We start from the raw sequence: 13,534 nt of genomic DNA, 5'->3' as shown, positions 1-13,534 counted from the left end.
AGATTTGGGGAAGAGCTAACCTTCCATTTTTCTCCAGCAAAATGAGTAATTCCTATGAGGAGCTGGTAATTTTTAGCTTGTCCTCAAGCCTACTGAAATATCTTTGCTCTTTCCATGCATCTGTAAGAGCAACTGTTGTTTGCAGTCATTCAAGGGGAAAGTGTGCGGTAAGGGCCTCTTCTATTTTTGTGGTAGACTCCACAACAAATAAAGAACGTCTCTCTGGCTCCCTGGAACCCAAGCTCCAGGGTTTTGAGAACTGCTGTGTGATGGGAAAACTAGTTGACTGGTTTGCGATCAGTGCCCAGATCACGCTGGAAGGAGTTGATCCGGTCCCGGGGGACCAGTGTGGTCCCCTTGCTTGTGATGTGCCTTGCTTGTTATCTGATGTACAGGAAGGAATAAAATCGGAGTACGGATGGATCAAAGTTGAGGATGATAGGCTGCCCTTCTGTCTGAACACAGGGAATAAACCTGAACCCTTACTTGCGTTTAAGCAAACACATGCCCTCCAAATTCTTAGCACGTGCCTGGTCCCTTGTAAATGCACAAGAAATGGAAGTCGTTATTGCTAGCAGCTTACTCACCTCTGAAAACATTTGCATCTTATATTTATTAACCATAAAAACTAACATTTCCATTGGTTTTCGGTCTTGTCTTTTTCATGAAGCTGAGGACTTTTCTTCCCTCCATTTTGCATTTAAATTTAATTTTTAGCTTCTTGTTGTTGTTTCACTAAGATAAGAAATATTCAGTATATAAAATTATAAAAATACATGTCTTTCAGTAAAAAAATTTATAATCCTACCTCTCAGGGACAATTATTATTAACACTCTGGTATGTAACTTCAAGGGTTATACTCTATACATGCATAAACATTTAAAAAATTAAAATGGGAGTGAGGATGTGAGTGGGCTGGTTTGGAAATTTTATTTTCATTTATTATATTCAAATGCTTTTCTTTAAATATATATATTCATTTCCATCATAATTTTTGTTAACTGAATAATATTTCCTTTTGGAGACTTTTCATAGTTTAACACATTCTCTAATTTTGCATATATTGATTGCTTCTAATTTTTCATAATTAAAAAATACTATTTTAAGTATTCTTGTGGCTGTTTCTTTTAGGTAAATTCTTAGAAGTAGAATTTGGGGTTAATATACATGTCTTAGTACCTACTGCTGCCTAACAAATTACCTGAAACTCAACAGCTTAAAACAACACACTTTTACGATCTCGGTTGCTGTGGGTTAAGAGTCTGGGCACAACTTAGCCAGTCCCTTGTCAAGGTGGCAGTCATCACTGGGGGCTGTGGTTTCCTCTGAGGCTGGACTGGGAAGTTTCCACTTCCAAACTCACTCAAATTGTTGGAAGAATCCATGTCCTTGCTGTTGTAGGACTGAAAGCCTCATATTCTTGTTTGCCATAGGCTAGAGGGTGCCTTCGGCTCCTAGAGATGGCCTGACAGTCACTACTATGTGGCCTCCCAACACAGGCAGCCCACAGTACGGCGGCAAGGGAGAGAATCTACTCCAGCAAGAACTGTTTCATCTTATGTAACATAACCATGTAATCACATATACCCTGCTTCTTTTCCTGTATTTATTCTGTTGGCTAGACGTAGGTTACAGCGTCCATGAGACACCAGGAAACAGCATGACCCTAGGGCATGAATGCCAAGAAGCCGGGCGATCAGGGCCATCCTAAGAGCCTGTCCACAATAGTCCATGTTCAAAACTTTTGATGAATATAACCAAACTGCAAACACATCTCCGTTATCACAGAAGTAATGTGCCTTTTTCCCTACAACACTGACCAATTTATAGGAAGTAAATTACCAGTTTGATAGGAGAAAAAAAGATACGTTTAATTTGAATATATTTGAAATGAAATATATAAATGAAAATAAATATATGTTTTCCTGTGTTCTTTGGTCCTTTGCGTACGTCTCTTTTGAGAACTGCCTTCCATGTTCTTTGGGTAGAGTATTAACATTTTTCATGGCTACACTTGTTGCAAGTGTTTTTCCCCTTTGTCTGCTGATCTTTGTATTTTGGGGGGAATATTTAGGAACGTGGCTTATTTATTTTATTGTAGTCAAATCGGACATTCATTACATTATTGATATTCTCTTTACCACCTTGTAGAGGGTTTTCCTGGCCCAGGATTACATAAATATTTTTAAATGTGAAATCTAAAAAAATAATACAAATGAATCTATATACAAGATAAATAGACTCACAAACAATAGAAAACAAACTTATGGTTACCAAAAGGGAAAAGAAACGGGGAGAGGGTTAAGTTAGAAGTATGGGATGAACAGATACAAGCTACTATACGCAAAATAGATTAGCAACAAGACTCTACTGTGTAACACAGGGATATTCAATATCTTATAATAATAACCTATAATAGAAAATAATCTGAAAAAAATACATAGCTGAATCACTTTGCTGTATACCTGAAACTAACGCAATATTGTAAATCAACTATACTTCAATTTAAAAAAGTTATAAAGAATTTTATGGTTATTTGCAAATTTACATTTAATCTATCTGATACTGATTTGGTATAAACATAAAATAGAAATGATTTATTATTATTTACTCATTTATTTTAACCACAAGTGGTTGGTAAATTTCTAGAAACTCATTAAGACCTGAAAGCCTGAAGGATCTGAAGCAATGAATTGAGATTTGTAGAATTTGTAGCATCATTAGGGGCACATAGAACAGATATTTATTCAGGAAATGGGAGCTTAGTTATGCCTACTTGTTACGGTCCCTCTGGTGTGTCACGAGTTATTTTTTGTCTGTGAATGTAGCGGGGAGGTAGTGCAGTACATCCCAGGGCAGTCTGACAAAGTGTGGAAGACCTTCCACTGGTCCCCTTCTTCCCCAGAGTGGCAGAATCAGCTAACTGTTCCACAAAGTGAATTCGCCTCTTCTCCTTCCTAATAATAAAACCTCTTGAGTTGGAGCAAGCTCAGGAACTTGGTAGGGTCAGGCCCTGGAAGACGTCTGCTCTCTTGCTCTCTGTACATCCCCTGCCCACCCTGGCCCTGCCTCATTCTGACCTTATGCACATGACTGCCTCCCCACCCGAGGCTGAAAGTTTAATCAGTAACTGCCTGCGTGATGGGCCAGGCCCGCAGCTAATGACTGTTTGATTCCAGTCTGTTCGGTCATCAACAGGAAACATCGGCCCTCGCAAGGTTGCTAACCCAAGGAGCTGTGGGGTACACGTTCCTTCAGGGACCCACCCTGGCAAGCAAGGAGCCCTTCTGACGTCAGGCTCCCTGTAACTGACAGGCTCCTCCTCCCCGGGGTAGTGAAGATTGCTGCCATGTCCTGCCTGCCGTGGGCCTGGGCCATACAAGGTGGGGTGTCATTCCAGGAATTTGCCTCTGACTTGCCACCAATGTCTCTGTTGCTGACACTGGGCTCTTTCTTCCATCTTGTGGCTGGGCTACTGAAAGGATTTCAGGACTTCAGGGCTCAGACCGACCACCGTCTACATTTCCCACATTCTTCTGCAGCTAGTCACGGCCCTTTGACTAAGATCAGGCCAGTGGGAAATGAGTGAAAGTGAAGGGTACAATTTCTTGATCATGTGCTTAAAGAGGCTTTTTTTCTTTTCTTTTGCTCTGGAATGTGCATTTGCAGGAGATTCAGCTTTGACCGTGAAGGCAAAGACAAAGCTGTAGGGTTGTGGTTCTCAATGCAGGGTTTCCAAACCATCAGCATCGTCATCACGTGACTTCTTGTTAGAAATGCAGATCCTTGGGGCCCACTCTGACCTACTGAATCAAAAACTCTGGGGGTGGGCTGAGAAAGCCCTTTAGGTGATTCTGAGGTCCGAAAGCAGGGACTATGACAGCCTGCTTTTGTACTGCAGGGAGCTAAGAATGGTTTTCATATTTTTAAGGAGTTCCAACAACCAACAACAACAAAAAAGCAAAACCAAAGAAGAATATATACTTGAGACTAAATGTGAGATGCAAAGACTAAAATATTTACTATATTGTCCTTTACAGAAACAGTTTACATTAAAGTTTGAGAACTACTGCCAAAATAGTATCAAATGATGAGAAAGAAGGAGCTTGGATCCCCGAATAACTTTACAAAGCAGACCTGCTCTGTCAGCTTGGTCTGCCCATCCCCAGACTGCTAAGCAAAGGAAAAAGAAGCCTCTATCTATGTGAGCCTTATTATGTGGGTCTCATATTATGTGTGAGTCCATACCTGGAAAGGGTAAGAAGAAGTTACTATGCAGTATATCCCTTTCCACAGCTCACCCGTTAGCCAGTGGTCTATGGTTTGCTCCTAGACTTCCACTTCACCTCTCTCCAGGGAGCTCTCTTCAAAGATTCAGATGGACTTGTCAAGAGTCTTCCACATAATTTGAGCCCCAGAGGCTTCAGAAAAGTTTACTGGAGCTTCAAGGTCAAGTTCAACCTGGCTTAAATGTTTCCCACTGAAAGAATTCCTTCAAAATCATCAGTAATCTTAAAACCAGTCATCTTGTAATTCCATAGCCTGATTTTGATCTATTGAGTTAGAACGCTCGGTGTATCAGCATTGAACAAACCATCCTGACCCGTCTCCTGGCTGACGCAAACAGATTCAGCCTTGTTTGAAAAGGTACACAGAGGGGCACCCCTTCTTAAGAGATACGATTTGATGGTACAATCTGCAGCTGTGGGCTGTGGGGATTTCTTTGTAAGAGGGCAGTTATGCATTAGGCCAGACACATAAGATTATTGCAATGAGGGAGGTAACTAAAAAGGTAAATGACTTTGTAAGGAGAGGGGTTTGTATTCCGGGCTATCTGCGTGGTAAATCATCCTGTCCAGATCGGGAGATGGTCCAATGGAGACTGAGGCTCAGAAAGTGTATATCAGAGGGGAAGGAAGAGAAAGGATGGTTTGGAACAACAAAGTTCAGTAAGCAAATAAGCTCTTCTCTGAGTCCCTGGAAATTTATACATCAAACAGCAAGCAGGGAGGTAGAGCCTGGTTTCCAGCAGGAGCAAGCTGTCCCAAGGTGAGGCGCTGCAGCTGGGAACAGAGCTCAGGTTGGGGGCACTGGGGTGGGGGGTGTGAGTGGGCGGGAAGAGGGGTCGGGACTGCAAGGAGAGGCAGTGGCTTCGCAGCACTCCATCGGCGCAGTGTGACCACCGGCTCGCTCGTGTCATTTTGTGGGCAGTAATGAAGCCTGACGAGAGGTCTCCTGCTCACGGAAAGCCGGCTGTTGTCCTAAAAATGCAAACCATCGCCTCAGGCCATGGAATCGGGAACGGGCAGAGGACAGAGGCTCCGGCTGGGCGCCCCACTGCTCGCCCTCCCTTCAGCACTCGCAACTTGGACGTGGAAAGCTGGTCTTTACCCTTGTACATAAGGACACAGAAGAAAGGGATTTTTTAAGGTGTCCCAGAGGCCGATGATTTTAATCCCGTCTTTTTGCTGACCCGATATTAAAGACGGGGGAGGGGTGATGCCTACCACCGGTCCTCCAGTCCCCGTGTGTTTTCTCATGCAAAATAGGCCTTTTGAACTTGAAAGCTGCATTTGCGCCCGGTTCCCCATTGCCCTCCCCGTCCCCACCTCCACCCTCTGTTTTCTCTAGAGTGCAGGCAAGTCGCTCACAGCCTCCCTCAGCAAGTCTTTTTTAAGCGATGGCTCTTTAATAATCGATGGGCCAGGGGAATGCAGGGGTTCACAGCTCCGGCAGCCGCCGACCCCTCACCCCACTTTAGAAACCCGGGTGTGGAGGGAGCCCCCGGGCGGTGTGCAGCGCTGCTCCGGAGGCTGAGACCTGAAGGCCAGTGAGAATCAGGCCAGGCCTGGAGCCGCAGCTCTGCCTGGGCCCCAGTCGGCTATGCAAACCGAGTTGTTCCTTTTCCGCAGTGTTTGTTTGCTTGTGGTTTGTTTTTGTTTTGAAATGTTGCCTTCTTGCTTCCCAGCCAGCCTGCTGGTCCCGAGGCTGCAAAGACATCCCTGACTTGGGGAAAGGCAATGTCTGGGCCGGTAGCCGGTCCCCCATTCCTCCCAGGGTCTTTGTGGCTCACTGCTCATGTTTCAGAAACCCTCCTCCTCCCTCTCGTCAATCTCCTTGGAAGCAAACCCTGAAGTTGGGAAAAAATGCACTTTTCCTTGTGTTTTTAGGCATCAATTATTTCTATGGAATTCTTGACAGACAACAAAGGATTAAAAAAAAAAAAGCTGTCGATTTTCTGCTGTCAAGGAAACAAGCTGTTCTCACCACTTAAGGCTCCCTCGGTAAACCTGGTGAAAACTGAAGAACTGACAACGACAGTCAGGCTCTCGCAGAGCTCACCTGGAGGTATTTCTAGAGCTACTATGTGCGGCGGGAGAGCTTGGAGGAGCTGGGTCTGTGGATCCCAGCTCCGGCGAATGGATGGCATCCCGCACGTCTGGAAAAAGAGCGCAGCACCTTCTGGTGCGAAAGCACTGCTCCCCCGGGACCCGCAGGGGCGCGCGTCTCGCAGGTCTGTGGGCGGCACACAGTGTGGCGCTGGGCGGTTTCAAGTGCTGGTGGCATGTAACCAACCCCTTCTTTCTCTGTCCTACTTCCCAGACAAATTCCCGGCTTTCCCCTAGCTGCGCTCAAATCCCCATGGACTGTCCCTTCCAGGTTCAGAGCCAATCTACCCCACAGACCACTCAGATTTGAATCCAATTTAATAAACTTGAATTGTGACCACGTTGGCAGTACTCTGTCGTTTTCAGAGTGATTTTAACTGTGTCCTCTTAATCGACCCCGATAAAGGTAATTAGTATATTCGGACCCATTCCTGGGAGGTCGCCCGAGTGGCCTGGCCCATGTCACAAATCTAAACCCAAGTCTGCCCTCACCTAACCAGCAGACCTCGGTATCAAGGAAGCCACCGCACAGCAGTCAGTCTTCCAACTTAGCATTCGCAAGTTCACCTCGCCCTGGAAACCAGGACCTGCCGGTCTCCTAAGGACATCCCCCACCTCCAGGTCCACACGCCCTGATTCACGTAGCCGCTTCTCATCACTGCTACAAACTCGCTGTTGCCTGGCAATGGGAGGAGAGTGTGTGCCCCACCCCCAAGAGGCTCTGTACTCCCAACCCATGGGTTGGTTTCCCTTGAATAAAGGATATCCAACTTGTTACTAAATTGTGTTCGTTTTGTCATTTGACAACCCTCACAGCAGTCCTGTGAGGTAGGGGCTTACGGAAGGCAGCTCGAGCTCAAGCAAGTTGTGAATGAGCCCTTCCCGCCCGGAGCTCCTGTTTCTCCTCCGCTCCGGGCACCTGGCGGACCACTGGGGTATGTTCACAGGCGCACCAGCTTGGCCTCTGCTTTTGTGAAGCCTATAAACCAGCAGGTAACCTATGATGTGTAGAAAAAGATTGTAATTCAAAGTAGAATTGTATTCCCATGAAAAGAATATGAACCAAGTACTGTGTTGTTTGAGAGTAGGAGAGATTCCTTTTGGTGGAGAGAGCACATGGAGTTGGTTAAAGGTGTAGTCTTTAGGGGCCAAGGGCCTGGGCTGAATCTGCCTCACTCTTTGCAGGCTGCTGACATGGGACAAATTATTCAACCGCCCCGAGTTTTAGATGTCTTACCTGTAAAACTGGGTTTGTTACACTTACGGCATTCCCATGGGATTAAAGGAGCTAATGTATGTAACTCCCTGGGTCTTGCACAGAGTGAGGACCCCACAAATGGTAGCAATTATTGGAATTCTCTGCAGGCACAGGATTTTGACAGTTAGAGATGGAAGGGTTGATGGCATTTCTTTCTTTCTTTTTTTCCGAGTGTGATAGAATTTTAAGAAGGGGTAACCAGGTCGCATTTACATTTTATATAAATCACTTTCTGACATTTTCTGCTTCATAGTCCCAAAATTGCACTGTGTGACACAAGTCGCTCGCAAAGAAGGTGATTACCGCGGTAGTTAATTTGACCAGTACTTGACAAAGCTCTATCACGTCTTCTGTACAAATGTGTGGATAGATATTGTTGCTGCTATTAACAGAAGAGAAAACAGGAGCCTGAGAGGTGACATAACTTGTTCTTGGTCACACTTTCAGTAGCCAGAGCAGATTCCTTTTTCTGATTCCTGTTCAAGACTTCTTTCCTTGAGCCCATCCCGTCTCACATTTGCCTAGTACATACAGTACGCTAGGCACTGCTTCAAACACTTTTACATGTTAAGTCCATTAATCCCTACTGCGTTTCCTTGAGGTCCGTCCCATCATTATCCTACATTAGAGGGAACTGAGGCACAGAGAAGGTAAGTTAACTTGCCCGAAGCTTCCCAGCATGCGCTGGACCTCTGCATGGCACTGTGCCCAGGAAACTGAGCATCCCCTGGTTGTGTGCTCTGCATTCTTCAGTTCCCTTTCCACGACTCCCTCTACCTTGTTCCAAACTAAAGAACCAGCATGGGGTGATTAGGCAGTCAACAGGCGCTGGCAGCAGCAGGCAGCTCACCTCAGCAAGGAGAAGTTGGCGGCTAGTGTTTGAGCTGCTCTGTTGGGGCCCTCTTCCGGGCTCCTTTTTATGAGGAGTGGTATGACCCCGAGGTGCACAAGTAAAGGTGCTGGGGCAGCTGGGGTGCGGGGATCATGGGATTTTGAACTACAGATTGGGATGGAGACCAGTGTAGCAATGGGGACTTGCTCTTCTGGAACCTTATGCTTATCACTGAAAATCTGGGGGTCTTGGTTATCAAATGTGAGAAAACACTGGGGATCATAGGAACACTACTCCCACTCGCCTCACACACTGTTCTGATAATAAAGTAAAGTAGTGAGTGAATATGCAATGTGAGGACTCTAAAGGGTATATAAATATGAATCACTGAAGGGCACAAACTTATTTTTAGTATCATATGAAATCCTGATTTGCCGCGTTGGCTAGAAGGGCCAGGGCAATAATTTGTTTCTATAACTGATCTCAGACTAGATCTCTGGAGACCAACCTTCTTTTAATCCATCTTGACTTTTTCATCCAGTAAGTTATTCTCATTTCCACCGAAGTCCATCTTTAATGATTGCGTCACACTCCTAGGCTGAGGAGAGGCTCTGAACTCACAGCTCCCTTCAGCTTAACACCTGTGTCCAAAGAACAAAGAAGAGATGATTTCCCTGTTTGTGACATTAATTAATAACTGTAGTCAGCGTGCACCCCCCAACCCTACCCCCCCATTAGGGTGGAGGATGAGGTCACATTTATTTTGTTATGCAAATGATAATAACTGCATTTCATCCAATGTCCTCTTTCCTTATGGCGTTTCATGAAAAGACCACGACCTGTAGGAATTTGCTCTGTCCAAAGAGCTTAGTTTGCGTAGATACATCACCTTAGAAAGGAAGATGCTAGAACATCTGGCCAGACTGCAGAAGAGCCCCTTTCTCTGGTGCTGTTCTTGCATCAACAGCAAAACCCCCAAATTTAAGAGCTGACACCTTGTCTACTGACAGCTGCTCTGTCAGGACGGTCACGGGGTCACAGAAGGTTTCTCAGCACGTGGTCTGGGGAAGGGAGGACAGCATGCTGGAGCTCCCCTCACACTGCGGCCCTGCCCCGGGCACACAGTGGTTCCAACGGGAACTGAGCCTTGGCCACCTCGGGGCCTCAGGCCAGTCCTCCCCTCCAGCAACCCCAGCCCTAGAGTTTGCTTATTCGGTTTGGACCCTTCTTTCCTTTTAATCACTTTCCTCTTAATCACTTTCCTCCTATAAAATCTTTTTGTCTCTCCTGCAGGCAGCCTCTGTTGGAGTCACCCTAGCCCAGGGGTCATCCAACTACAGCCCAGGGCCACGACCAGCCTGCCACCTGGTTTTATAAATAGTTTTACTGGAACACAGCCATGCTCCTTTGTTTCCGTATGAGCTATGGCTGCTTCCCCGCAGCAGAGTTGAGGACCTGTGCTGAGACCCCGTGGCCCACAGAGCCTGAAATATTCACTGCCTGAACCTTTATAGAAAAAAATGCGTACAGACACCCGTGACCATCAAAAAAGTGTTATAGTGACGTTGATTATCAAAGTAAGATAATCATGATTCTGTCTCTTTTCCTCCTACAAGACTCTGTAGTCAAATAAATGGATGGAGGTTAATTAATCCTGGTTGAGGGACCACTCCAATCATCAAAGCAGCCACGCTCCAGGTTCTCGTCAAGCCAGCAGCACCACCAGTTCTTTTATACTTGTCACCCAGAGCAATGATTTCTTTTTTTTTTTCCCCCGGAACAAAGAAGATGAGCTCTAAGCTGGCTTGATATCTCCAACTCCCAGAAATAGAAATAGGTAGCAAGTTTTAAATAGGGAACAATCTGACTCATCAGTATCGCAAACACACTCCCAAGGATAGGAGGTGCTCTCATAGGAAACAGCCAATGGCAACTCAAAATCAATAATCACTAAGGGGCGGGGCTAGCTCAAGTGGTGGAGCGCATGCTCAGCATGCACGAGGTCCTGGGTTCAGTCCCCAGTGCCTCCCCTAAAAAATAAATAAACCCAACTACCTCACTGCCCCCCTCCTGAAAAAAATAAATAAGAAAACAATTCAAAGAAGTCAATCTACACCTTAATAAAAATGGAATAAAATCGATAAGTACTAGTAAGAATGGTGACTTTCAGACCATCGAAAGACAGAGAGACATAAAATCAATCTTTCTCGAGAGATTCTGTGAACAGTAATCCTCATATTGAAAAACATTCATGAGAGAAGCCTAGGTTTTAAATAGCACTAGAGTTATGTTGACCCAACTGATTAAAAACGAGAATATTCACAATGCGGTTTGGCTTTTCCTCTCTCCCTTCAAGAGCCTTGTTTTGTAACAGCCTGAGCTAAACAGGCTGTGTCAATCTTATCTTTTACATTTCCCGGGTGTTTTCTTCTTAGATCATGCAACAACCCTGTCATTATTTTAAATATTTTTGCCTGTAAATTGCAGAATACTTGATCTGATTTTAATAGGACCCATGTGTGAAATCCTTTTTTTTTTTTCTTTCTTTCTTTTTTTTTTTTTTTTTAATCTATCGTTCTGATTCTTTCTGCTCTTCAGCACAGCTTGGTAGCACTAGGTACGTCTTGTTGAAAGTATGTCCATAAATATGTCCCTGGCAGCATGGAACAGCTTGTTAAGTTGGCAGTCCTCAGCAGTTTGCCTAGAAAAGTTTGCCTCACTTGCGATAGTCCAAATGTAGGGCAGAACACAGCGTAACTTTTTTTTTTTTTATCTAATTTTACCAATTGACATATTCTTCTTCAAATTTTTAACTACCTCGTGTCTTTCCCTTAGAGTGCCACCACCTGATTTTAAAGTGGCTACATGGTCTCACAGTTGCCAAATGTGGAGAGGGAAATATCCTTTTATTACTGGATATTAATGGAGGGGGGGGGCAGAGTAAGGAAAAGAATACCGTAATTTAAAACAGGATGCTACGGCACTGTGGGAGATGCATCTTGACCGGCCGACTGCTACTTCTGAGGGAGGCCTGGAGCTGGTTTTCCTTAGGGCAAGGGTGGGGCTCACCATTTTTAGTCTTTCCAGTGTTATTGATTACCTGATTGGCTTACAGTACTTAATGGCACCCCATTATTGATACTGATATACATCGGCATTTTATTGCTGGGTTGATATACTCTGATTCTCCTCTCTCTCTGGTTAGGATCCTGTGAGAACTCAGGATAAGTACAGAAGACCCCTCAGTCCAAAGGTTAATGTCACGAGGATGAGCGTTCCACACCACAGCTCTTGGCTCTGTCCCTGTGAGAGGAAGCCTGCTTCTCTCCCTCCCCACATCCACAGCAGCGCCACCCATGTCTCCAGGAATCCAAGCATCAGAAAAACCACCCCTGTTAGCTCCTAATCAAACTATCTAAAATTTGCCAAACCTTATCCTGGGGGGAAACAGCACAACAGAAGAAGACCAAACAAAGCACGTGTCTGAATACGGCCCCGGGCGGGGCTCAGGCCCCAGGGTGGAGCGCAGCTCGGTGCCTGTGCTCAGCGACCCTTCGGGTGGTCACACACTCCAGGTGGTCCTAAGTGCTTTCGCGTAAGAGTCCTGAAGAGAATGCATTTTCCATGCTTAGTTCCTGTCTGCAGATTTTACCGCCCAGCAGAGGATCTGCCTGTTTCCAAAGAATCTATTAAAAAATACCATTTCAGGAGCAAGCCTTCCTAGAAGTTCCAAGTGGATTTTTTAGAAATGACATTCAACTTTCTATCCTTTTCTTAAACATGCTTTCCTAGATGCAGGAGGGTGAGGACCGCTGCATCTGGATCATTTTAGTTTTACTTGAACTAGGAGAGATATATTACCACCTCTTATTTTCAGGGGTAAAATTTCATATTCCACACTTCTTTGAAGATTTAGAGACAGAATCTGAAGCTCTGCCTCGATATTTCTCAGAAGTGGGGGGTCTGAGTCCCTCTTCCATCAGCATCACCTTGGGTTGACATAAGTGCACATTTCCGGAGTCCACTTTTAACTCACTGAATCGGTTGCTAAGGGAGAATCTAAGTGATTCTGACACACATGGAAAATTTGAGATTATTACATCTATTTCCCTGTACATAGCTAGTGTTCAATACATTTTTGTGGAGTGACTCAAAATAATTCAAGGGAAAAAACCCCAAAATCATTCAATCAAATATAGTACTTTTTTTTTTTAAATTAAATGTCCTTCAGGCTTTATGTTGATTTAACCACATTAAAACTGTGACCAAAGACATTCTAAATTGTGGAACTGTGGTTGATAACTGAAAGAGAAAATCTCTTGGCTGGTCTCTTGAAGAGTATTCTTTCATACTCTTGGAAGGGGATATAAAGCACATCTAAAATTTCAATTCTGGATCATTCTACCTTTATTTTTTTCATAAAAAATTTAGTCATTGACAAAAGCTACTTGCTGGAGTTGTGAAAAAAAAATGTTTACAGATGCCTTAGGAAGAAAACAGCAGAATGTGGAACTAATTGTGTTGATTCAAGATAATTATGAAACACAGATGACCATTACTTACAACAAGTCCCCTGACAATGAGGGGCTGACTCCAGGGATCAGGCTCAAATCAAGGGGAAAAATAAATAAATAAATGAAGAGTGGGGATATATTTATGTGATCATAATCAAACTAGAAAATGTGTCCTATCTGCACGTTAATAAAGGTCTTTTGTGACATTTCAGTATTTAAATTATATATGCTATATTTTTATTAAGTAAAGCCTTTTTTTTCTAACTTCAAAGGTGCATATTGTTTTTTAAAATCTTGAATTCCTATCACATTGCCTCTTGGGAGTAAGAGGTGAATGAGTGTTCCATTCTCTGACTTCCCTTTACAGTGGAAGGTGATGTATTTAGGCACGAATTATTTTAATTTCTTTTCCATCCTAGATTGTCAGTGGGCTTTTATATCAGGATGGTAAGAAGAAGCCCCGAAGAGACCTTCTGGATGTCACAAGATGTCTTGGCACAAAACTCTGGAGCAACTTGAATGTAATTTAGATCCTTACTG

At 44.3% G+C, this 13,534-nt stretch overlaps 1 long non-coding RNA gene across 1 annotated transcript in view; it reads right to left on the bottom strand.

Moving 5' to 3' along the window:
- Positions 1–9,044: 9,044 nt before the first annotated feature.
- Positions 9,045–13,534, bottom strand: part of LOC116149650 (uncharacterized) — a 189,541-nt gene continuing 185,051 nt past the window's right edge. The window contains exon 4 of the long non-coding RNA XR_010378516.1: positions 9,045–9,121. This is a non-coding gene — a long non-coding RNA (uncharacterized LOC116149650). The remainder of the gene's footprint in view (positions 9,122–13,534) is intronic.

Source organism: Camelus dromedarius, chromosome 30 (assembly GCF_036321535.1).
Source record: "Camelus dromedarius isolate mCamDro1 chromosome 30, mCamDro1.pat, whole genome shotgun sequence".
Lineage (NCBI taxonomy): Eukaryota > Metazoa > Chordata > Mammalia > Artiodactyla > Camelidae > Camelus > Camelus dromedarius.
The sequence above is the reverse complement of the archived record's forward strand: the minus strand, read 5'-3'. Positions and strand labels throughout refer to the sequence as shown.